General features: G+C 52.5%; 1 protein-coding gene across 2 annotated transcripts in view; it reads left to right on the forward strand.

The window, feature by feature from the left end:
- Positions 1-26,243, forward strand: part of FAM193A (family with sequence similarity 193 member A) — a 239,018-nt gene that overhangs the window by 51,939 nt on the left and 160,836 nt on the right. The window lies entirely within an intron of this gene.

Consider the following 26,243-nt stretch of genomic DNA (forward strand, 5'->3'; position numbering starts at 1 on the left):
AGAATCTGACACTCCACATTCTGCTTTCTCTTGTGCTTCTAAGTTACACGCTCAGGCTTTGACCAGCTGTTTGCTCATTAGTTATCAGGCTTGCATGAGTTAAATTTCTGTTAGCCTGCTGGTTACCTATGGGATCACATGTTGCAGGAGACCTATCAGTTACTCCCCTCCTGTTTAAGATGGTAGAGCCTGTCTTCCCATGCCAACTATAGCTTTTGCTAAACCGGTCCATGTGCTGGTGTGTTCCAGTTGTGGTGATTTATTGGGTGGTGTGGAAACCCTCTCATCTGGTTATTTCCATCCTGCTCTTTATTTCCTCCTCATCACATATTGTCTTGTGTGTGTGTGTGTTAGCTGTGTGATGGTTTTTGGTTTGCCCATTTATTTAGATCCGTGGGTTCTACCACTCCTGTCCTGGTAGTCTCCTGGGGTAAGGGAGAGGGGATATTAGATCAGGGCGGGCAAGGAGCAGGGTAAGGAAGGCGACCCAGACATTGTCACCATTAGACATATCTCTGGGATTAGGGACAGTTGGGGCCCCCTAGCCCCGCTTTCCTGTGACACTTACTGGGAACAAATATGCAAAAATTCTTGAAGGGCTATTTTTTTCAGGCCAGCAGCGTCTGAAATTGTCAACCATTTAGCAATTCAACGTCTATTAGTAGTTATGGTCATCGTCGGTCAATAGTGTGAAAAATCCTTTTATTAACTTATTTTTCACGCTTTTTCCTCCTCTTCCAAGACACATTTTTTTTTTTTTTTTTGTGGAACAACTTGTACTTTTGAATGACACTGTTCATTTTATAAATATAAATTCCAGTTGCAGTGAAATGGCGAAAAAAAAAGTGCAATTCATTAAATTTTCTTTGTCGCTCCATTGGGAGACCCAGACAATTGGGTGTATAGCTTCTGCCTCCGGAGGTCACACAAAGTATTACACTTAAAAGTGTAAAGCCCCTCCCCTTCTGCCTATACACCCCCCGTGCCTCACGGGCTCCTCAGTTTTTATGCTTTGTGCGAAGGAGGCTGACATCCACGCATAGCTCCACATCTTAGTCAGCAGCAGCTGCTGACTAGGTCGGATGGAAGAAAAGAGGGCCCATAACAGGGCCCCCAGCATGCTCCCTTCTCACCCCACTCTGGTCGGCGGTGTTGTTAAGGTTGAGGTACCCATTGCGGGTACATAGGCAGGAGCCACATGCTGTTTTCCTTCCCCATCCCTTAACGGGCTCTGGGTGAAGTGGGATCCTAATCGGTCTCCAGGCACTGGGACCGTGCTCCCTCCGCAGCCCCTGGGGAATCTGCTGGACAGGAGCCGGGTATCGTCAGGGACAAGGCCCTGCTACTGTGAGGTACTCTGTGTCCCCCTGGGGGACCGCGCATGGAGCGCTTGTGCCATACACACTGCAGCACTGCTGGGTGTGTTAGTGCGCCGGGGACTACCACGCCGGCCGCGCTTATTTGCCGGCCGCGCTTATAACTTTAGTCCCCGGCTTTTGCGGCCTAGTATCGCATATGCCCGCCCCCAGGCCTGCCAGTCAGGGGAAGGGCGGGACGCTGCACAGGACGTCAGCGCTGAGGGCTGGAGCATACCTTGTATCCTCCTCCCCCCTCACTCAGCACAGTGGGGCATCAGATTCCCGCACTTTCTAGGGCACGCCCACGGCCCCCTCCTCTCCACAGAACGCCGGCAGCCATTCCTGTCAGCACTTCTGACGCTGGAGAGGAGAGACACGGCTCTGGGAGACCCAGGCAGGGATTCTGGTGATCACACAACCGCTTTGAGCGGTCGGTAAGCAGCACCTGGTGCTGGCCCCACTGAGTGCCGAAGTGTGTATATATATATATATATATATATATATATATATATATATATATATATATATATATATATATATATATATATATATATATATATATATATATATATATATATATATATATATATATATATATATATATATATATATATATATATATATATATATATATATATATATATATATATATAGGCTTATATGCTATACATTTACACTGTACGGTCGCACAACAGCATGTCGTCCGCAAAAGGCAACCTCATGTGCGGCTATACTACCGGCAGGTTCCACCGATCCTCATTGTGTGCAATGCTCGGCCCCTGTGGCACTTACTCAGCCGGAGCCTCTGCTACGGGTGGCCCAGGTGGAACTACCTGCTAACACTGTCCAGGTGACAGGGACGGAGTTTGCAGTATTTGCTGACAAACTGTCTGAGAGTATGGATAAATGGTCTGCTAAGATACTGGAAGCCTTACAGTCCAGACCGGTGACTCAGGCCTCGGGCACTGTGGAATCATTGACCCCAGGCCCCCCTCAGTTGGAGCAGCAAGGTGCTCCTGGGGGGACACATAGGTCCCAGGGGGAGGTCTCTGACACGGACCGCAGTCCCAGACCGCCTAAGCGGGCTCGCTGGGAAATTCACTCGACTTCATCACACTGTTCGGGGTCTCAGCAGGAGGACTCTCCGGATGATGAAGCGGAGGGAGCAGGTCAGGATTCTGATCCTGAGGCCGCTCTCAACCTAGATACACCTGAAGGCGACGCCATAGTGAATGACCTTATAGCGACCATCAATTAGGTGTTGGATATTTCTCCCTCAGCTCCTCCAATTGAGGAGTCAGCTTCTCAGCAGGAGAAATTCCGTTTCAGGTTTCCCAAGCGTACATTAAGTACATTTCTGGATCACTCTGACTTCAGAGAGGCAGTCCAGAAACACCGAGCTTGTCCAGATAAGCGTTTTTCCAAGCGCCTTAAGGATACACGTTATCCCTTCCCCCCTGACGTTGTCAAGGGCTGGGCCCAGTGTCCCAAGGTGGATCCTCCAGTCTCACTGGCGGCTAGATCCATAGTTGCAGTGGAAGATGGGGCTTCACTCAAAGATGCCACTGACAGACAGATGGAGCTCTGGTTGAAATCCATCTATGAAGCTATCGGCGCGTCTTTTGCTCCAGCATTCGCAGCCGTATGGGCACTCCAAGCTATCTCAGCTTGTCATGCGCAGATTAACGCAGTCACACGTACGTCTGCTCCGCAAGTGGTGTCCTTAACCTCTCAGGCGTCGGCGTTTGCGTCCTACGCCATTAATGCTGTCCTGGACTCTGCGAGCCGTACGGCGGTAGCATCCGCCAATTCGGTGGCAGTCCGCAGGGCCATGTGGCTACGTGAATGGAAGGCAGACTCTGCTTCCAAAAAGTTCTTAACCGGTTTGCCATTTTCTGGCGACCGTCTGTTTGGTGAGCGATTGGATGAAATCATTAAACAATCCAAGGGAAAGGACTCATCCTTACCCCAGTCCAAACCAAACAGACCTCAACCACGGAAGGTACAATCGAGGTTTCGGTCCTTTCGGTCCGCGGGCAGGTCTCAATTCTCCTCGTCCAAAAGGCCTCAGAAGGATCAGAGGAACTCCGATTCATGGCGGTCTAAGTCACGTCCTAAAAAGACCGCCGGAGGAACCGCTCCCAAAGCGGCCTCCTCATGACTTTCGGCCTCCTCACACCGCATCCTCGGTCGGTGGCAGGCTTTCCCGCTTTTACGACGCCTGGCTGCCACAGGTAAAAGACCGTTGGGTGAGAGACATTCTGTCTCACGGTTACAGGATAGAGTTCAGCTCTCGTCCTCCGACTCGGTTCTTCAGAACATCTCCGCCCCCCGAGCGAGCCGATGCTCTTCTTCAGGCGGTGTGCACTCTGAAGGCAGAAGGAGTGGTGATCCCTGTTCCTTGTCAGCAACAGGGTCACGGTTTTTACTTCAACTTGTTTGTGGTGCCGAAAAAGGACGGATCCTTCCGTCCTGTTCTGGACCTCAAACTGCTCAACAAACATGTAAAAACCAGGCGGTTCCGGATGGAATCGCTCCGCTCCGTCATCGCCTCAATGTCCCAAGGAGATTTCCTAGCATCAATCGACATCAAAGATGCTTATCTCCACGTGCCGATTGCTCCAGAGCATCAGCGCTTCCTGCGTTTCGCCATAGGGGACGAACACCTTCAGTTCGTGGCACTGCCTTTCGGCTTGGCGACAGCCCCACGGGTCTTCACCAAGGTCATGGCAACAGTAGTAGCAGTTCTGCACTCTCAGGGACACTCGGTGATCCCTTACTTAGACGATCTGCTTGTCAAGGCACCCTCTCAAGTGGCATGCCAACACAGCCTGATCATTGCTCTGGAGACTCTCCAGAGTTTCGGGTGGATCATCAATTTTCCAAAGTCAAATCTGACACCGGCCCAATCACTGACATATCTTGGCATGGAGTTTCATACTCTCTCAGCGATAGTGAAGCTTCCGCTGGACAAACAGCGTTCACTACAGACGCGGGTGCAATCTCTCCTTCAAGGCCAGTCACACCCCTTGCGGCGCCTCATGCACTTCCTAGGGAAGATGGTAGCAGCAATGGAGGCAGTTCCTTTTGCGCAGTTTCATCTGCGTCCACTTCAATGGGACATCCTCCGCAAATGGGACAGGAAGTCGACGTCCCTCGACAGGAACGTCTCCCTTTCTCGGGCAGCCAAGGCTTCCCTTCAGTGGTGGCTTCTTCCCACTTCTCTGTCGAAGGGGAAATCCTTCCTGCCCCCATCCTGGGCGGTGGTCACGACGGACGCGAGCCTGTCAGGGTGGGGAGCGGTCTTTCTCCACCACAGGGCTCAGGGAACTTGGACTCAGCCAGAGTCTTCCCTTCAGATCAATGTTCTGGAGATAAGGGCAGTGTATCTTGCCCTGAAGGCGTTCCAGCCGTGGCTGGAAGGCAAGCAGATCCGAATTCAGTCGGACAACTCCACAGCGGTGGCATACATCAACCACCAAGGCGGAACACGCAGTCGGCAAGCCTTCCAGGAAGTCCGGCGGATTCTGCTATGGGTGGAAGCCACAGCCTCCACCATATCCGCAGTTCACATCCCGGGCGTAGAAAACTGGGAAGCAGACTTTCTCAGTCGCCAGGGCATGGACGCAGGGGAATGGTCCCTTCACCCGGACGTGTTTCAGGAGATCTGTTGCCGCTGGGGGATGCCGGACGTCGACCTAATGGCGTCCCGGCACAACCACAAGGTCCCGGCATTCATGGCATGGTCTCAAGATCACAGAGCTCTGGCGGCAGACGCTTTAGTTCAGGATTGGTCGCAGTTTCAACTCCCTTATGTGTTTCCTCCTCTGGCACTGTTGCCCAGAGTGTTACGCAAGATCAGGTCCGACTGCCGCCGCGCCATCCTCGTCGCTCCAGACTGGCCAAGGAGGTCGTGGTACCCGGATCTGTGGCATCTCACGGTGGGCCAACCGTGGGCACTACCAGACCGACCAGACTTGCTGTCCCAAGGACCGTTTTTCCATCTGAATTCTGCGGCCCTCAACCTGACTGTGTGGCCATTGAGTCCTGGATCCTAGCGTCTTCAGGGTTATCTCAAGAGGTCATTGCCACTATGAGACAGGCTAGGAAACCAACGTCCGCTAAGATCTACCACAGGACGTGGAGGATATTCTTATCTTGGTGCTCTGATCAGGGTTTTTCTCCCTGGCCATTTACCTTGCCCACTTTTCTTTCCTTCCTTCAATCCGGATTGGAAAAAGGGTTGTCGCTCGACTCCCTTAAGGGACAAGTCTCAGCGCTCTGTGTTCTTTCAGAAGCGCCTAGCCAGACTTCCACAGGTACGCACGTTCCTGCAGGGGGTTTGTCACATAGTCCCTCCTTACAAGCGGCCGTTAGAACCCTGGGATCTGAACAGGGTGCTGATGGCTCTTCAGAAACCACCTTTCGAGCCAATGAGGGATATTCCTCTTTCACGCCTTTCGCAGAAAGTGGCCTTCCTGGTAGCAGTCACCTCACTTCGGAGAGTGTCTGAGCTAGCAGCGCTGTCATGCAAAGCCCCTTTCCTGGTGTTTCACCAGGACAAGGTGGTTCTGCGTCCGGTCCCGGAATTTCTCCCTAAGGTGGTATCCCCCTTTCATCTCAATCAGGATATCTCCTTACCCTCTTTTTGTCCTCATCCAGTTCACCAATGTGAAAAGGATTTGCACTTGTTAGATCTGGTGAGAGCACTCAGACTCTACATTTCCCGTACGGCGCCCCTGCGCCGCTCGGATGCACTCTTTGTCCTTGTCGCTGGCCAGCGTAAAGGGTCACAGGCTTCCAAATCAACCCTGGCTCGGTGGATCAAGGAACCTATTCTCGAAGCTTACCGATCTTCTGGGCTTCCGGTTCCCTCAGGGCTGAGGGCCCATTCTACCAGAGCCGTGGGTGCGTCCGGGGCTTTGCGGCACCAGGCTACGGCTCAGCAGGTGTGTCAGGCAGCTACCTGGTCGAGCCTGCACACTTTCACGAAACCCTATCAGGTGCATACCTATGCTTCGGCAGATGCCAGCCTAGGTAGGCGAGTCCTTCAGGCGGCGGTTGCCCACCTGTAGGAAGGGGTCGTTTTACGGCTCTATTTCGAGGTTTTACTTTACCCACCCAGGGACTGCTTTTGGACGTCCCAATTGTCTGGGTCTCCCAATGGAGCGACAAAGAAGGGAATTTTGTTTACTTACCGTAAATTCCTTTTCTTTGGCGCTCCATTGGGAGACCCAGACAATTGGGGTGTATAGCTATGCCTCCGGAGGCCACACAAAGTATTACACTAAAAGTGTAAAGCCCCTCCCCTTCAGCCTATACACCCCCCGTGCTGCCACGGGCTCCTCAGTTTTTTATGCTTTGTGCGAAGGAAGCAGACATCCACGCATAGCTCCACAGCTTAGTCAGCAGCAGCTGCTGACTATGTCGGATGGAAGAAAAGAGGGCCTATAACAGGGCCCCCAGCATGCTCCCTTCTCACCCCACTCTTGTCGGCGGTGTTGTTAAGGTTGAGGTATCCATTGCGGGTACGGAGGCTGGGGCCCACATGCTGTTTTCCTTCCCCATCCCCCTTAGGGCTCTGGGTGAAGTGGGATCCTATCGGTCTCCAGGCACATGAGACCGTGCTCCATCCACAGCTCCTGAGGACTCTGCTGGATAGGAGCCGAGTATCGTTCAGGGACATGGCCCTGCTACTTTGAGGTACTCTGTGTCCCCGTGGGGACCGCGCACAGCAACACTCCAGCATTGCTGGGTGTGCTAGTGCACCGGGGACCGCGGCGCTGACTGCGTTTGTGCCTTTACACACTGCAGCGTTGCTGAGTGTGTTAGTGTATGGGGACTGCCGCGCTGACCGCCGCTGCCATTGTTATCGCTGCGGCGCGGCTGGGACTGTTAGTGCGCCGGGGACTTCCGCGCCGACCGCGCTTATACGGCGGCCGCGCTTATCACTTTAGTCCCCGGCTTTTGCGGCCTAGTCTCATTCTTTTCCCGCCCCTAGGCCTGCCAGTCAGGGGAAGGGCGGGACGCTGTAAAGGACGTCAGCAACTGAGGCTGGAGCATGCTTTGCATACTCCACCCCCCTCACTGTGCACAGTGGGGCACCAGATTCCCGCACTTTCTAGGGCACGCCCACGGCCCCCTCCTCTCCTCAGGACGCCGGCAGCCATTCCTGTCAGCTCTGCTAACGCTGGGGGAAGGGAGACAAGCTCAGGGAGACCCAGGCAGGAATTCTGGTGACCACACAACCGCATTGTGCGGGCGGTAAGCAGCACCTCAGGTGCTGGCCCCACTGGTGCAGAAGTGTACTTATAGATTATATGATTATAGGCTATACTTTACACTGTATGGTGCACGGTTGTTTTTGGCTATATACCCTCCTGTATTGCTCAGAGGAGACAACAGCATGTCGTCCACAAATAGCAAGGGTGCCAAAGCACAGACTTACTATGCTGCCTGTGCAGCATGTACGGCTATACTGCCGGCAGGTTCCACTGACCCTCATTGTGTGCAATGCTCGGCCCCTGTGGCACTTACTCAGCCGGAGCCTCTGCTAAGGGTGGCCCAGGGAGAACCACCTGTTAACACTGTCCAGGTGACAGGGACGGAGTTTGCAGTTTTTACTGAAAGACTTTCTGAGACTATGGCTAAGATATTAGAAGCCTTGCAGTCCAGACCGGCATCTCAAGCCATGGGCACTGTGGTATCATTGCCCCCTGGTTCCCCTCAGTTGGAACAACAATGTTCTCCCGGGGTGTCTCATAGATCCCAGGGTGAGGTCTCTGACATGGAACGCAGTCCCAGACCGACTAAGCGAGCTCGCTATGAAATCCCCTCGACATCATCACAATGTTCAAGGTCTCAGCGAGAGGACTCTCTGTATGATGAAGCGGAGCTAGCTGATCAGGATTCTGATCCTGAAGCCGCTCTCAACCTTGATACTCCTGATGGGGACGCCATAGTGAATGATCTTATTGCGTCCATCAATCAAATGTTGGATATTTCTCCCTCAGCTCCTCCAGTGGAGGAGTCAGCTTCTCAGCAGGAGAAATTCCGTTTCAGGTTTCCTAAGCGTACAAGGAGTATGTTTCTGGACCACTCTGACTTCAGAGATGCAGTCCAGAAACACCGAGCTTGTCCAGATAAGCGTTTTTCCAAGCGCCTTAAGGATACACGTTACCCTTTTCCCCCTGACGTGGTCAAGGGCTGGACTCAGTGTCCCAAGGTGGATCCTCCAATCTCCAGACTGGCGGCTAGATCCATAGTTGCAGTGGAAGATGGAGCTTCACTCAAGGATGCCACTGACAGACAGATGGAGCTCTGGTTGAAATCCATCTATGAAGCTATCGGCGCGTCTTTTGCTCCAGCATTCGCAGCCGTATGGGCACTCCAAGCTATCTCAGCTGGTCAGGCGCAAATTGACGCACTCACACGTACGTCTGCGCCGCAGGTGGCGTCCATAACTTCTCAAACGTCGGCATTTGCGTCCGCTATTAATGCTGTCCTGGACTCTGCGAGCCGTACGGCGGTTGCAGCCGACAATTCGGTGGCAATACGCAGGGCCTTGTGGCTACGGGAATGGAAGGCAGATTCGGCTTCCAAAAAGTGCTTAACTGGTTTGCCATTTTCTGGCGACCGCTTGTTTGGTGAGAGATTGGATGAAATCATCAAACAATCCAAGGGAAAGGAAACATCCTTACCCCAGGCCAAACCAAAAACACCCCAACAGAGGAAGGGACAGTCGAGGTTTCGGTCCTTTCGGGGGGCGGGCAGGTCCCAATTTTCCTCGTCCAAAAGGCCTCAGAAGGATCAGAGGAACTCCGACGCATGGCGGTCCAAATCACGCCCTAAAAAGACCACCGGAGGTGCCGCTACCAAGGCTGCTTCCTCATGACTTACGGCCTACTCACACCGCATCCTCGGTCGGTGGCAGGCTCTCCCGCTTTTGCGACACCTGGCTGCCACAAGTAAAAGACCGTTGGGTGAGAGACATTTTGTCTCACGGTTACAGGATAGAGTTCAGCTCTCGTCCTCCGACTCGATTCTTCAGAACATCTCCACCTCCCGAGCGAGCCGAGGCTCTTCGGCAGGCGGTGGGCATTCTGAAGGCAGAAGGAGTGGTGGTCCCGGTTCCTCTTCAGCAACAGGGTCACGGTTTCTACTCCAACCTGTTTGTGGTTCCAAAGAAGGACGGGTCTTTCCGTCCTGTTTTGGATCTAAAACTGCTCAACAAACACGTAATGACCAGGCGGTTCCGGATGGAATCCCTCCGCTCCGTCATCGCCTCAATGTCCCAAGGAGATTTCCTAGCATCGATCGATATCAAAGATGCTTATCTCCACGTACCGATTGCTCCAGAACATCAGCGCTTCCTGCGCTTCGCCATAGGAGACTAACACCTTCAGTTCGCGGCACTGCCGTTCGGCCTGGCGACAGCCCCAAGGGTTTTCACCAAGGTCATGGCGACAGTAGTTGCGGTCCTCCACTCTCAGGGTCACTCGGTGATACCTTACTTAGACGATCTGCTGGTCAAGGCACCCTCTCAAGAGGCATGCCAACACAGCCTCAACGTTACTCTGGAGACTCTCCAGAGTTTCGGGTGGATCATCAATTTTCCAAAGTCAAATCTGACACCGGTCCAATCGCTGACATATCTTGGCATGGAGTTTCATACTCTTCCAGCGATAGTGAAGCTTCCGCTGGACAAACAGCGTTCACTACAGACAGGGGTGCAATCTCTCCTTCAAGGTCGGTCACACCCCTTGAGGCGCCTCATGCACTTCCTGGGGAAGATGGTGGCAGCAATGGAGGCAGTTCCTTTCGCGCAGTTTCACCTGCGTCCTCTTCAATGGGACATCCTACGCAAATGGGACAGGAGGCCGACGTCCCTAGACAGGAACGTCTCCCTCTCTCAGGCAACCAAAGCTTCCCTTCGGTGGTGGCTTCTTCCCACCTCATTATCGAAGGGGAAATCCTTCCTACCCCCATCCTGGGCGGTGGTCACGACGGACGCGAGTCTGTCAGGGTGGGGAGCAGTTTTTCTCCACCACAGGGCTCAGGGTACGTGGACTCAGCAAGAGTCCTTACTTCAGATCAATGTTCTGGAGATCAGGGCAGTGTATCTTGCCCTAAAAGCGTTCCAGCAGTGGCTGGAAGGCAAGCAGATCCGAATTCAGTCGGACAACTCCACAGCGGTGGCTTACATCAACCACCAAGGTGGAACACGCAGTCGGCAAGCCTTCCAAGAAGTCCGGCGGATTTTGATGTGGGTGGAAGCCACGGCCTCCACCATCTCCGCAGTTCACGTCCCGGGCGTAGAAAACTGGGAAGCAGACTTTCTCAGTCGCCAGGGCATGGACGCAGGGGAATGGTCCCTTCACCCGGACGTGTTTCAGGAGATCTGTTGCCGCTGGGGGATGCCGGACGTCGACCTAATGGCGTCACGGCACAACAACAAGGTCCCAACATTCATGGCTCGATCTCAAGATCACAGAGCTCTGGCGGCAGACGCCATAGTTCAAGATTGGTCGCAGTTTCAGCTTCCTTATGTGTTTCCCCCTCTGGCACTGTTGCCCAGAGTGTTACGCAAGATCAGGGCCGACTGCCGCCGCGCCATCCTCGTCGCTCCAGACTGGCCGAGGAGGTCGTGGTACCCGGATCTGTGGCATCTCACGGTCGGCCAACCGTGGGCACTGCCAGACCGACCAGACTTGCTGTCTCAAGGGCCGTTTTTCCATCTGAATTCTGCGGCCCTCAACCTGACTGTGTGGCCATTGAGTCCTGGATCTTAGCGTCTTCAGGATTATCTCAAGAGGTCATTGCCACCATGAGACAGGCTAGGAAACCAACGTCCGCCAAGATCTACCACAGGACGTGGAAAATTTTCCTGTCGTGGTGCTCTGCTCAAGGTTTCTCTCCCTGGCCATTTGCCTTGCCCACTTTTCTGTCCTTTCTTCAATCCGGATTGGAAAAGGGTTTGTCGCTAGGCTCCCTTAAGGGACAAGTCTCTGCGCTCTCTGTGTTTTTTCAGAAGCGCCTGGCCAGACTCCCACAGGTACGCACGTTCCTGCAAGGGGTTTGTCACATCGTCCCTCCTTACAAGCGTCTGTTAGAACCCTGGGATCTGAACAGGGTGCTGATGGTTCTTCAGAAACCACCGTTCGAGCCAATGAGGGATATTTCGCTCGCACGCCTTTCGCAGAAAGTGGTTTTTCTAGTAGCAGTCACTTCACTTCGGAGAGTGTCTGAGCTAGCAGCGTTGTCATGCAAAGCTCCTTTCCTGGTGTTTCACCAGGACAAGGTGGTTCTGCGTCCGGTTCCGGAATTCCTCCCTAAGGTGGTATCCCCCTTTCATCTCAATCAGGATATCTCCTTACCTTCTTTTTACCCTCATCCAGTTCACCAATGTGAAAAGGATTTGCACTTGTTAGATCTGGTGAGAGCACTCAGACTCTACATTTCTTCAGCGCTCTATTGGGAGACCCAGACGATTGGGGTATAGCTACTGCCTCCGGAGGCCACACAAAGCACTACACTAAAAAGTGCTAGGCCCCTCCCCTTCTGGCTATACCCCCCCGTGGTATCACGGGTTCTCCAGTTTTCAAGCTTTGTGCGAAGGAGGTCAGACATCCATGCATAGCTCCACAGATTTTAGTCAGCAGTAGCTGCTGACTATTTCGGATGGAAGAAAAGAGGGCCCATATAGGGCCCCCAGCATGCTCCCTTCTCACCCGTTGATGGTGTTGTAAGGTTGAGGTACCTATTGCTGGTACGGAGGCTGGAGCCCACATGCTGCTTTCCTTCCACATCCCCCTGAGGGGCTCTGAGGAAGTGGGATCCTGCCGGCCTCAAAGCTCTGACGCCGGGCTCCATCCACAGACCCATTTGAACCTGCTGGATACGGAGCTGGAGTACCGTTCAGGGACATGGCCCTGCACCATTACAGGTACTCTGTGTCCCCGGACACACAGACACAGCACACTCCAGACTTGCTGGGTGTGCTAGTGCGCCGGGGACAGTAAAGGGTTACAGTCACTGCAGCTTTGCTGAGTGACTTTGTGTATTGGGAACTACCGCGCCGGACGCTCCGGGAGCGGCGGCGCGGCTGGGACTTGTAGTTCGCCGGGGACTGGGCGCCGACCGCGCTTTTACGGCGGCGGCGCTTATAAATCCAGTCCCCGGCTTCTGCGGCCTAGTGCCGCTTCGTTCCCGCCCCCTCCCTGTCACTCAGGGAAGGGGACAGGCGCTGAGCAATCAGCAGCGCCGAGGGCTGGAGCCTTATTTACATGCTCCAGCCCTCTCACTGCACACTGTCGGACGCCGGATTCCCGCTCTGACTTGGGGCACGCCCACGGCCCGCCCCTCCTCACACGAGCTGGGGAAGACGCCGGCAGCCATTACTGCAGTCCGAGCTCGGACTTTCGGCAACCAGGCAGGACTATGGCGACCATACACCCGCTTATAGGCGGGCGGTAAGCGGCACACATAGTGCTGACCCCAATATATACTGCAGTGTGTACATGTGTATTTTAACTGCATAGGTCGCTATATGCCCGCTGGGGGAGCGACACATCAGCAGCAGGAAAGCAGGTGTGCTAAGGCACAGGCTTTCTAGGCTGCTTGTATTGCACGTACTGAAGTGTTCATTTGTATTTATGCTTGTATGCTATACATTGCACTGTACAGTCGCTAGTCTTAGCTATATTCTCCTGGAATGGCTAGACTACAGCAGCAGAAAACCAAGGGTGCTGGGGCACAGGTTTTTTTCTATGCTGCTTGTATTGCATGGGCTGCAGTGTGCATTTGTACTTGTGCTTGTATGCTATGCATCGCACTGTATGGTCACTCTTCTGGGCTATATTCCCCTAGATGACTAGTCTACAGCAGCAGAAGAGCAGGGGTGCCAGGGCATAGGCTTCTATGCTGCTTGTATTGCTTGTGCTGCAGTGTTCATTTGTACTTTATGCTTGTATGCTATACATTGCACTGTACGGTCACCATTCTTGGCTATATACTTCTAGATGGCTAGTTGGCAGCGGCAAAAAAGCAACACAGATTTTCAGTGCTGTTTTTACTTCATGGGATGCTATTCATGACACCGTCCCATTGTGTGCATGCTCCCCTGTAGCACTTCGTCTGCCGGGGTCTCTAGCACTTCGTCTGCCGGGGTCTCTACTAGTCGTGGCCAAAGAAACCACCTGTCAACCCTGTCCAAGGACAGGGACGGAGTTGCAGTTTCGACAGATATATTGTCATAAGATAGAGACTTGCAGTCCAGACAGGCCATGGGCAATCTTCCTGACCAACCTCATTTGGAACGGGGGGGTCCCAGGAGGACTCTCTGTATGATAAGGCAGCTCTCCAGGACTTTGATCCTGACATCGCTCTCAATCCGGATACACCGGATGGTAACGCCATACGGAATGATCCTATAGCGTCCATCAATGGAAGGTTGGATCTTTCTCCCTCAGCTCCCCCAGTGGAGGAGTCAGCTTCACAGCAGGAGAAGTCCCTTTTCAGTATCTCAAACGGATATGGAGTATTTTTCTGGCCACGCTGACTTCAGAGAAGCAGTCCAGAAACACCACGCTTACCAGATAAGCGTTTTCTCCAAACGTTTTTTAAAGATACACGTTATCCCTTTTCCCCTGACGTGGTCAAGCGCTGGACCCAGGGTCCAAAGGTGGATTCTCCAATCTCCAGGCTTGCGTCTAGAGACATAGTTGCACTGGAGATGGGGCTTCACTTAAAGTTGCCATTCACAGACAGATGGACTCTGGTTGAAATCTGTCTAGGAGGCTATCGGCGTGTCGGTTGCTCCGGCATTCACAGCCGTATAGGCAACCTAACCTGTTCAGCTGTTCTTGCGCAGCTGGCCTTGAGCACATGTACATCTGTACCGCAGAGGCGTCCGTAACCCCGCAATGTCTGCACTGCGACTTACCCTATTAAAGCTGTCCTAAAAGTACAGTCGAGGTTTCGGTCCTTCCCAAGCTCGGGCAGGTCCCAATTGTCCTCGTGCAAAAGGGCTACAAAACCTCAGACGGGCTCAGATTCCGGCCGGGCTCAATCACGCCCAAGGAAGGCAGCCGGAGGAACCGCTACCAAGGCGGTCTCCTCATGACTCTCAGCTCTCTCTCTCTCTCTCTCCGCATCCGCGGTTGATGGCAGACTCCCCCGCCTTTGGCGACATTTAGCTGCCACAGGTCACAGACCGGTGGGTGACGGACATTGTGCTCACGTGCACAGGACAGTGTTCTGTTCTCGTCCTCCGACTCCATTATTCAGAACGGCCCCACCTCCCCACCGAGCAGATGCCCTGCTGCAGGCGGTGGACGCTCTAAGAGCAGAAGGAGTGGTGATCCCTGTCCCCCCTCAGGAACGAGGGCGAGGGTTTGTACTCCAATCTCTTTGTGGCTCCAAAACAGGACGGCTCCTTCCGTCCTGTTCTGGACCTAAAACTGCTCAACAATCATGTGCACGCCAGGCGGTTCCGGATGGAATCCCTCCGATCCGTCATTACCTCAATGTCTCGAGGAGACTTCCTTGCCTCAACAGACATCAAAGATGCCTATCTCCACGTGCCAATTGCTACGGAACACCAACGTTTTCTACGTTTTGTGATAAGAGACGACCATCTTCAGTTCGTAGCTCTGCCATTCGGTCTGGCGACAGCCCCACGGGTGTTCACCAAGATCATGGCAGCAGTGGTAGCAGTCTTGCACTCTCAGGGACACTCGGTGATCCCTTACTTGGACGATCTACTCGTCAAAGCACCCTCCCTCGAGGCATGCCAACGCAGCCTGAATGTTACGCTGGAGACTCTCCAGACTTTCGGGTGGATCATCAATTTGGCAAGGTCAAATCTGTCACCGACTCAATCACTAACGTATCTCGGCATGGAGTTTCACACTCTATCAGCGATAGTGAAGCTTCCGCTGAACAAGCAGCGTTCACTGCAGACAGAGGTGCAGTCTCTCCTTCAAGGCCAGTCGCACCCCTTAAGGCGCCTCATGCACTTCCTAGGGAAGATGGTGGCAGCCATGGAGGCAGTTCCCTTTGCGCAGTTTCATCTGCGCCAACTTCAATGGGACATTCTCCGCCAATGGGACGGGCAGTCAACCTCCCTGGACAGGAAAGTCTCCTTTTCCCAGACGGCCAAGGACTCTCTGCAATGGTGGCGTATTTCCACCTCATTGTCACAGTGAAGATCCTTCCTACCCCCATCCTGGGCAGTAGTCACGACAGATACGAGTCTGTCAGGGTGGGGAGCAGTTTGTCTCCGCCACAGGGCTCAGGGGACGTGGACTCAGCAGGAGTCCACCCTTCAGATCAATGTTCTGGAAATCAGGGCAGGGTATCTTGCCCTACTAGCTTTCCAGCAGTGGCTAGAAAGAGCGCAGATCCGACTCCAGTCGGACAACTCCACAGTGGTGGCATACATCAACCACCAAGCAGAGACGCGCAGTCGGCAAGCCTTCCAGGAAGTCCGGCGAATCCTCATGTGGGTGGAGGACACAGCATCCACCATATCCGCAGTTCACATCCCGGGCGTAGAAAACTGGGAAGCAGACTTCCTCAGTCGCCAGGGTATGGACGCAGGGGAATGGTCCCTTCACCCGGACGTGTTTCAGGAAATCTGTCGCCGCTGGGGGGTGCCGGACGTCGACCTAATGGCGTCTCGGCACAACAACAAGGTCCCGGCATTTATGGCACGATCGCGCGATCACAGAGCTCTGGCGGCAGACGCCTTAGTGCAAGATTGGTCGCAGTTCCGGCTCCCATATGTGTTTCCACCTCTGGCAATCTTGCCCAGAGTACTGCGCAAAAATCAGTTCCGATTGCAGCCGCGTCATACTCGTCGCCCCAGACTGGCCGAGGAGATCGTGGTACCCGGATCTGTGGCATCTCACGGTCGGCCGACCGTGGTCACTACCAGGCCGGCCAGACTTACTGTCCCAAGGGCCGTTTTTCCATCGGAATTCTGCGGCCCTGAACCTGACTGTGTGGCCATTGAGTCCTGGATCCTAGCGTCTTCAGGATTATCCCAAGGGGTCGTTGCCACCATGAAACAGGCTAGGAAGTCCACTTCTGCTAAGATCTACCACAGAACGTGGAAGATTTTCTTAACCTGGTGCTCGGCTCAGGGAGGGTCTCCCTGGCCATTTGCATTGCCTACTTTTCTTTCCTTCCTGCAATCGGGGTTAGAAAAGGGCTTGTCGCTCGGCTCCCTTAAGGGGCAAGTCTCGGCACTATCCGTGTTTTTTTTTCGGAAGCGTCTAGCACGTCTTTCTAAGGTGCGCACGTTCCTACAGGGGGTCTGTCATATCGTACCCCCGTACAAGCGGCCGTTAGATCCATGGGATCTCAACAGGGTACTAGTTGCTCTCCAGAAGCCGCCTTTCGAGCCTCTGAAGGAAGTTTCATTTTCTCGCCTGTCACAGAAGGTGGCGTTTCTCGTTGCGATCACATCGCTTCGGCGAGTGTCTGAGCTGGCAGCTCTGTCATCCAAGGCTCCCTTCCTGGTGTTCCACCAGGACAAGGTAGTGCTGCGCACCATTCCGGAGTTTCTCCCTAAGGTCGTATCTTCATTTCATCTTAATCAGGATATATCCTTGCCTTCCTTTTGTCCTCATCCGGTTCACCGGTATGGAAAGGACTTACGTTTGTTAGATCTGGTGAGAGCACTCAGAATCTACTTTTCCCGCACGGCGCCCATGCGCCGTTCCGATGCATTTTTTGTCCTTGTCGCTGGTCCGCGCAAGGGGTTGCAGGCTTCTAAAGCCACCCTGGCTCGATGGATCAAAGAACCAATTCTAGAGGCCTACCGTTCTGCGGGGCTTCCGGTTCCTTCAGGGCTAAAAGCCCACTCACCCAGAGCCGTGGGTGCGTCCTGGGCATTACGACACCAGGCTTCGGCTCAACAAGTGTGCCAGGCAGCTACCTGGTCCAGTCTGCACACTTTCACCAAGCATTATCAGGTGCATACCTATGCTTCGGCGGATGCCAGCTTAGGTAGAAGAGTCCTGCAGGCGGCAGTGACACCCCCGTAAGGGAGGGCTGTTTTGCAGCTCTAACATGCGGTATTTCTTTACCCACCCAGGGACAGCTTTTGGACGTCCCAATCGTCTGGGTCTCCCAATAGAGCGCTGAAGAAGAAGGGAATTTTGTTACTTACCGTAAATTCCTTTTCTTCTAGCTCTTATTGGGAGACCCAGCACCCGCCCTGTTGTCCTTCGGGATTTTTTTGTTGTTTGCGGGTACACATGTTGTTCATGTTGAACGGTTTTTCAGTTCTCCGATGTTACTCGGAGTTAATTTGTTTAAACCAGTTATTGGCTTTCCTCCTTCTTGCTTTGGCACTAAAACTGGAGAACCCGTGATACCACGGGGGGGTATAGCCAGAAGGGGAGGGGCCTAGCACTTTTTAGTGTAGTGCTTTGTGTGGCCTCCGGAGGCAGTAGCTATACCCCAATCGTCTGGGTCTCCCAATAAGAGCTAGAAGAAAAGGAATTTACGGTAAGTAACAAAATTCCCTTCTTCTCGTACAGCGCCCCTGCGCCGCTCGGATGCACTCTTTGTCCTTGTCGCTGGCCAGCGTAAAGGGACACAAGCTTCCAAATCAACCCTGGCTCGGTGGATCATGGAACCAATTCTCGAAGCTTATCGTTCCTCGGGGCTTCCGGTTCCCTCAGGGCTGAAGGCCCATTCTACCAGGGCCGTGGGAGCGTCCTGGGCCTTGCGACACCAGGCTACGGCTCAGCAGGTGTGTCAGGCAGCTACCTGGTCGAGCCTGCACACTTTCACGAAACACTATCAGGTGCATACCTATGCTTCGGCAGATGCCAGCCTAGGTAGGCAAGTCCTTCAGGCGGCGGTTGCCCACCTGTAGGACGGAGCCGTTACGGCTCTATTATGAGGTATTATTTACCCACCCAGGGACTGCTTTTGGACGTCCCAATTGTCTGGGTCTCCCAATGGAGCGCCAAAGAAGGGAATTTTTACTTACCGTAAATTCCTTTTCTTCTAGCTCCAATTGGGAGACCCAGCACCCGCCCCTGTTTTTGTGTACACATGTTGTTCACGTTGAATGGTTTCAGTTCTCCGATATTCCTTCGGATTGAATTTACTTTAAACCAGTTTATAATTTTTTCCTCCTTCTTGCTTTTGCACCAAAACTGAGGAGCCCGTGGCAGCACGGGGGGTGTATAGGCAGAAGGGCAGGGGCTTTACACTTTTAGTGTAATACTTTGTGTGGCCTCCGGAGGCAGAAGCTATACACCCAATTGTCTGGGTCTCCCAATTGGAGCTAGAAGAAAAGGAATTTACGGTAAGTAAACAAAATTCCCTTCTTTTTTTTATCTGCATTGTTCTTCCGGTGGTAAATATTAGATGGTAAAATGATTCTGCAATATCAAACATGCATACCGTAGTTTTATTTTTGAACAGTGATGGAAAAAAAAATACAAAAATATATTTTCTTCATGTCTCCATTTTCTGAGATTCTTAATGTTTTCTGGTGACTGAGTTGTGTGAGGGTGTTTTTTTTTTGTACATTGAGCTTTTGTTTTTTATTGATACCATTTTGGTGTACATTTGATTAAATCTCCTCTTGTTGCATTTCTTCTTCTGCTGTTGCGGTGGCAAAAAACTGCCCACAATTCTTGCGATTTGATTCTTGTTATACCTGCTTACAGAGTGGGTTAATTCATTTTTTATTTTGCGTGGACCTTTACAGATTTGGCACTACCAATGTTTTATTTCTTTGTCGCTCCATTGGGAGACCCAGACAATTGGGTGTATAGCTATTGCCTCTGGAGGCCACACAAAGTATTACACTTAAAAGTGTAAGGCCCCTCCCCTTCTGGCTATACACCCCCAGTGGGATCACTGGCTCACCAGTTTTGTGCTTTGTGCGAAGGAGGCAGCAGCGGCGCGGCTGGCACTTGTGGTGCGCCGGGGACTTCAGCGCGGCCCGCGCTTTTACGGCGGCCGCGCTGATAACTAGAGTCCCCGGCTTTTGCGGCCTGCTTCCGTTCGTTCCCGCCCCCAGACCTGCCAGTCAGGAGAGGGGCGGGACGCTGGCCACTTCTATGAATCGGTCGCGCCGGCCGCTGGAACTGCGGCGCGGCTGGCACTTGTGGTGCGCCGGGGACTTCAGCGCGGCCCGCGCTTTTACGGCGGCCGCGCTGTTAACTCGAGTCCCCGGCTTCTGGGCCTAGCTCCCTTCGTTACCGCCCACAGCCCTGACAGTCAGGGTAGGGGCGTGACGCTGCATAGAGCAGAGCTGAGAGCTGGAGTATGTTTTGCATACTCCACCCCTCTCACTGTGTGCACTGTGAGTCCGGATTCCCGCACTTTCTCAGGCACGCCCACGGCTTCCTTCTCTACAAGGACACCGGCAGCCATTAGTGTCAGTTTCTGTACGATACAGAGACAAGTGTGGAAGACCCTGGCATTCTGATAGTCACACAATCGCTGTAACAGGCGTTAAGCAGCACCTGTGGTGCTAACCCCACTAGTGCAGAAGTGCACTTATAGATATGCTTGTACTATATACATTGCACTGTTTGGTCGCACGTTGTATATACCCTCCTGGATTATGCGGAGGAGTTATCAGCATATTCTCTGTGTAAAACAAAGGTGCAGAACCACATGTTTTTCTATGCAGCTGGTACAGCATGTACGGCTATACGGCCGGCAGGTACATAGACTCCCATTGTATGCACTAATGGCCAGGGGATGAGGACGGTGTCTGCAGTATTTACTGACAGTTTTTCTGAGACTATGGCTATGATACTAGAAGCCTAGCAGTCCGGACATGTCTCTCACAATATGGGCACTGTTGAATCATTGATCCATGGCCCCCCTCAGTGTGAATAACTAACAGCTCCGGGAATGTCACACGCATCCCAGAGTCACGGCTCTGCACGGACGTCAGTCCCAGACAGCCTAAGTGGGCTCGCTATGAGCGGCCTCGGTTTCATCAGGGTCCTAACAGAAGGACTCGCTGTGTAATGAGGCGGAAGTAGCGGCTCAGGATTCTGATCCTGAGACCGCTCTCAATCTGGATACACCTGATTGTGACGCCATAGTAAATAATCTTATAGCGTCCATCTATAGAATGTGGGTTATTTCTCACAGCTCCTCCAGTGGAGGAGTCAGCTTCACGTATTTTTCTGGACCACTCTGCCTTCAGAGAGGCAGTCCAGGAACACCACGCTTATCCAGATATGCGCTTCTCCAAACGGCTTAGGATACACGTTATCCCTGTCCCCTGACTTGGTCAAGGACTGGACCCAATGTCCCGAGCGGCATCCTCCAATCTCCAGGCTTGTAGCTAGATCCATAGTTGCAGTGGGAGATGGAACTGCAAACTCAAAGATGCCACTGACAGACAGATGGATCTCTGGTCGAAAGCCATCTATGAGGCTGTCGGCGCACCGTTGGCTCCGGCATTCTCTCCCTTGGGGCACTCCAAGCTATTTCAGCTTGTCTTACACAGATTGACACGGTTACACGTACATCTGTGCCGCAGGTGGCATCCTTAACCTCTCAAATGTCTGCATTTGTTTCTTACGCGATTCAGGTTGTCCTGGACTCTGCGAACCGTGCGGCGGTAGCCTCCGCTACTCCGTGTTTTTAAGCAGAGCCTGGTCTGCTCGTTAAGTGAATGGAAGGCAGATTCTGCTTCCAAAAAAGGTTGCCTAACCAGTTGCCTTTTTCTGCTGACCGACTGGTGAGCGTTGGATGTAACCATCAAACAGTCCAGGGGTAAGGATTCATCCTTTCCTCAGCCCGGACACAACAAACCCCAACAGAGCAAGAGGCAGTCGGGGTTTTCGGCCTTTTCGAGGCTCGGGCAGGTCCCATTTTTCCTCGTCCAATGTGGACTCAAAAGGATCAGAGGAGCTAAGATTCTTAGCGGGCTCAGTCTCGCCCAAAAACGCGACAGTCTGAAAACCCGCTTCCAAGGCGGCTTCCTCATGACTTGCGGCCTCGGTCGGTAGCAGGCTCTCCCGCCTTGGCGATATTTAGCTGCCATAGGTCAATGACCATTGAGTGTGAGACATTCTGTCTCACGGGTACAGGATAGAGCTCACTTCTCGTCCACCTCCCGGCCGGGCCGCTGCTCTTCTGCAAACAGGGTGCACTCTATAGGCAGAAAGAGTGATGACCCCCGTTCCTCTTCAGGAACAAGGTCACGGTTTTTACCCCAAATTCTTTGCGGTACCTATAACAACGGGCCGTTCCGTCCCGTTCTGGATCTAAAAATGCTCAGCAAGCTCGTGGACACCAGGCGGTTCCGGATGGAATCCCTCCGCCATGTCATCGCCTCAAGGTCCCAAGGATATTTCCTAGCATCATTAGGCATCAAGGATGCTTATCCACACGTGCCGATTGATCCAGAGCACTAGCGTTTCTACGCTTCGTTATAGGAGACGAACACCCTCTGTTCGTAGCTCTACCTTCCGGCTAGCGACAGTCCAACTGGTCTTCGCCAAGGTCAGGGCAGCAGTAGTCACAGTCCTGCACTCTCAGGGTCACTCTGTGGTCCCGTATTTAGACGATCTACTTGTCAAGGCACTCTCCTAGGAAACATGCCAACACTGCCCGAACGTTGCGCTGGAGACTCTCTAGAGTTTTGGGTGGATCATCAACTTTTTAAAGTCAGATCCGACCCCGACCCTATCGATAACATATCTAGGCATAGAGTTTCTTACTCTCTCAGCGATAGTGAAGCTGCCGCTAGACAAACAGCATTCACTACGGGCTGCAAGCTCTTCTTTAAGAACCAGTCGCACACATTGAGACGCCTCATGCATTTCCTACGTAAGAGGGTAGCAATGGAGGCAGTTCCTTTCGCGCAGTTTTACTGCGTCCACTACAATAGGACATTCTCCGCCAATGGGACGAGGAGTCGACGTCCCTCAACAGAGTCGTCGTTCTTTCTCAGGCGGCCAAGGAATCTCTACGGTGGTGGCTTCTTCTCACCTCTTGGTCAACAAGAAGGTCCTTCCTATCCCCGTCCTGGGCGATAGTTACGACAGACGCGAGTCTATCAGGGTGGGGAGCAGTTTTTTCTCCACTATAGCGCTCAGGGTACGTGGACTCAGCAAGAGTCCACTCTTCAGATCAATGTTCTTGAACACAGAGCAGTGTATCTTGCCCTACAATCCTTCCAACAGCGGCTGGAAAGCAAGCATATCCGACTTCAGTCGGACAGCTCCACAGCGGTGGCATACATCAACCACCAAGGAAGAACGCGCAACCGGCAAGCCTTCCAGGAAGTCCGGCAGGTTCTGATGTGGGTGGAAGACGCGGCATCCACCATATCCACAATTCACATCCCAAGTGTGGAAACTAGGAAGCTGACTTCCTAAGTCGCTGAGGTGTGGCCGAAAGAGTATGGTCTCCTCACCCGGACGGGTTTCAGGAGATCTGGCGCCGCTGACAGAGGCCGGACGTCGATCTAATGGCGTCACGGCACAACAACAATGTGCCAGCTTCATGGCACGGTTTCACAATCATCGAGCTCTGGCGGCAAACGCCTCAGTTCAGCATTGGTCGCAGTTCCAGCTACCTTAGGTGCCACCTCTGGCATTGTTGCCCAGAGTACTGCGCTAGATCAAGACCGACTGCGGCCGCGCCATCCTCGTCGCTACAAATTGGCCGAGGATGTTGTGGTACTCGGTTCTGTGGTGCCTCACGGTAGGCTAACCGGGGGCACTACCAGACCAATCAGACTGGCTGTCTCAAGGGCCATTCTTCCATTTGAATTCTACGGCCCTCAACCGGATGGTGTGGCATTGAGTCCTGGAACCTAGTGTCGTCAGGATTACCTCAGGACGTGGTTGCCACCATGAGACAGGCTAGCATACCAACGTCCGCCAAGATTGACCACAGGACGTGGAAGATGTTCTTATCTCGGTGCTCGGCGCAGGGTGTTTCTCCCTGGCCGGTTGCATCGTCTATGTTTCCTTCCTTCCTGCAATCTAGGTAGGAAAATGGGTTGTCGCTCAGTTCCCTTTAGGGACAAGTCTCAGCGCTATCTGTATTTTTTCAGAAACGACGACTTCCTCAGGTACGCACGTTCCTACGGGGAGTTTGTCTTCTCAGCACTCCGTACAAGCGGCCGTTAGAGCCCTGAGATCTGAACAAGGTTCTAATTGCTCTCCAGATGCCGCCTTTCGAGCCTTTGAAGGATGTCTCCCTTCCCGTTTTTCACGGGAAGTGGCCTTCTAGTAACGGTCTCGTCTCTTAGGAGAGTTTCCGAGCTAGCAACGCTCTCATACAAACTCCCTTCCTGGTCCTTCACCAGGACAGGGTAGTTCTGCGTCCGGTTCCGGAATTTCTCCCTAAGGTGGTATCCCATTTTCATATCAATCAGGATATCACCTCACCTTCTTTGTGTCCTCGTCCAGTCCATCAATTTCAGAAAGATTTGCATCTGTTGGTTCTGGTGAGAGCACTCAGGTTCTACTTCCCGCATGGCGCTCCTGCGCCACCCGGATGCACTCTTTGTCCTTGTCGCTGGTCGGCGTAAACAGTCGCAAGCTTCCAGATCCACCCTTGCTCGGGGGCTCGAGGAACCAATTCTTGAAACCTACAGTTCTACTGGGCTTCTGGTTCTCTCAAGGCCGAAGGCCCATTCTACCAGAGCCGTGGGTGCATCCTGGGCATTACGGCACCAGGCTACGGCTCAGCAGGTGTGTCAGGCACCCACCTGGTCGAGTCTACTTACTTTTACCAAGCATTATCAGATGCATACCTACGCTTCGGCAGACGCCAGCCTAGGTAGATAAGTCATTCAGGCGGCGGTTGGCCACCTGTAGGAGAGGGCCGTTTGACGGCCCTATCATGAGGTATTCTTTTACCCACCCAGGGATTGCTTTTGGACATCCCAATTGTCTGGGTCTCCCAATGGAGCGACAAAGAAGAAGGGAATTTTGTTTACTTACCGTAAATTCCTTTTCTTCTAGCTCCAATTGGGAGACCCAGCACCCGCCCTGTTTTCTCGGGGTTTTTCTGTTTTTTCGGGTACACATGTTGTTCATGTGGTATGGTTCAGTTCTCCGATGTTTCCTCGGATTGAATTGGTCTTTAAACCAGTTATTGGCTTTCCTCCTTCTTGCTTTGGCACTAAAACTGGTGAGCCAGTGATCCCACTGGGGGTGTATAGCCAGAAGGGGAGGGGCCTTACACTTTTAAGTGTAATACTTTGTGTGGCCTCCAGAGGCAATAGCTATACACCCAATTGTCTGGGTCTCCCAATTGGAGCTAGAAGAAAAGGAATTTACGGTAAGTAAACAAAATTCCCTTCTTTTCTATTTTTTTTCTTTTTTTTTTTTTGGGTCTCCTTTTTTTGGTCTTTTTGGCTTTTTTTTGTTCTTGTGTTTGTAGTTTTGTTCGTTTTTTTTTTTTTATGGGAAAAGGGGTAATTTGAATTTTTTTTTTTTTTTTTTTATATTTTAAAATGGTTTAACTTTTAACTGCCTGTATTTTGTAATCTCCTTAGAGGACTTGCACATGCAATAGTCTGATAGAACTGTAAACACTAATACCACAGTATTGCTGTCTGTAGCAAAAATCATTGTGGTCTATGAAGACCAGCCACAGGCTTGTTGTCATAAGAATACTATCATGATAATAGACATGAGGGTCTCTAGCAACCCCTTGGATGAGTGGTAAGTACAGCACGTCCCCCTTGGATTGTACATTCCGCTGTCACCGATTGCCATTGGCATGTAACAGGTTATCCGCCCCCAGTAAAGCTCCTCTTCACCCACAGCTTTTAGTGGCACTTGATTGCTGAATATCACGGGCATCATCTGCCGGCAAAGATGCGGGCTTTGCTTCTGAACCTGCATCAAAGTCATGGAGCCATCATATGACTTAAAGGGTTAATAAAGGCATGTAGCCTAATACATACCCATCTTACAATTATTTGGGAAAAAAAAAAAGGGACCGGGTCCACATGTGAGGCTGACAGTATAAGCACTGCATTACTCCACTATCTTAGGGGATATACCTATGCTTCTCTGGTTATTTATATGGCCATCTGGAATTAATCTAACTATCCTGTTCCCTGCATAGAAATTAAGGGGTAGCCTGTCTTCCTCCCTGTGACCTTCTTTTCTCTGTCTCAGTTAAAATCCAATTAAATATGTATGTCTAATCACGAACTGCAATGACATGTGATTTCCAGTATTTTGTATTTTTTGTAATAAAAACTGTATACTAGAGTTAAGCGGGAAGGCAATAATCCGGGGCCGGCGGGTCATTAACAGACTTAAAAATAAGTCCGATCCGCTCCGGAATCCGGTGCCCATATAAGTCAATGGGGACCGGAATCCGGAGGGTTAAAACGTTTGTGAAGGGGCTAGGGGGCTGGGAACGAGCGTGGCATACTCACCGAGGCGCTGTCATGGCGACACACTCCTTCCGGGTCACGCTGTTACCTTCCGGAGCCAACAATTCAATATTCGGCGTGTGTTGGTTGCAGATACACGCCCCATCCGGAGTGGCAGCGTGGCAGCTAACTGCAACCAATCACAGGCGCCAGGATGGCCGGTGGGCGGGGAAAGCAGTGCACTGTCGGTCACTGTGGTAAACACACTCGGCAGCACAGTTATAGTGCTCGGCTGCAGCCCCAGCCGTCGCGCAGTATCTGTGCTGTTTATCCAGTGCCTGGAGTCACACGTGCGAGGCTGCCGGGTGCTGCCAGAGCCCCTCGCACCTGTGATTCCGGTGAAAGTAAAAAAAAACAAAAAAAAAAAAAGACGTGCGGTCCCCCTAATCTTCACATCCAGCCAAGATAACGCTGGCCGGGGGCTGGTATATCCTCAGCCCGCAGCCGTCCGGTATGTCGCATCTGTTAGATGC

Source organism: Anomaloglossus baeobatrachus, chromosome 1 (genome assembly GCF_048569485.1).
Source record: "Anomaloglossus baeobatrachus isolate aAnoBae1 chromosome 1, aAnoBae1.hap1, whole genome shotgun sequence".
Classification (NCBI taxonomy): Eukaryota; Metazoa; Chordata; class Amphibia; order Anura; family Aromobatidae; genus Anomaloglossus; species Anomaloglossus baeobatrachus.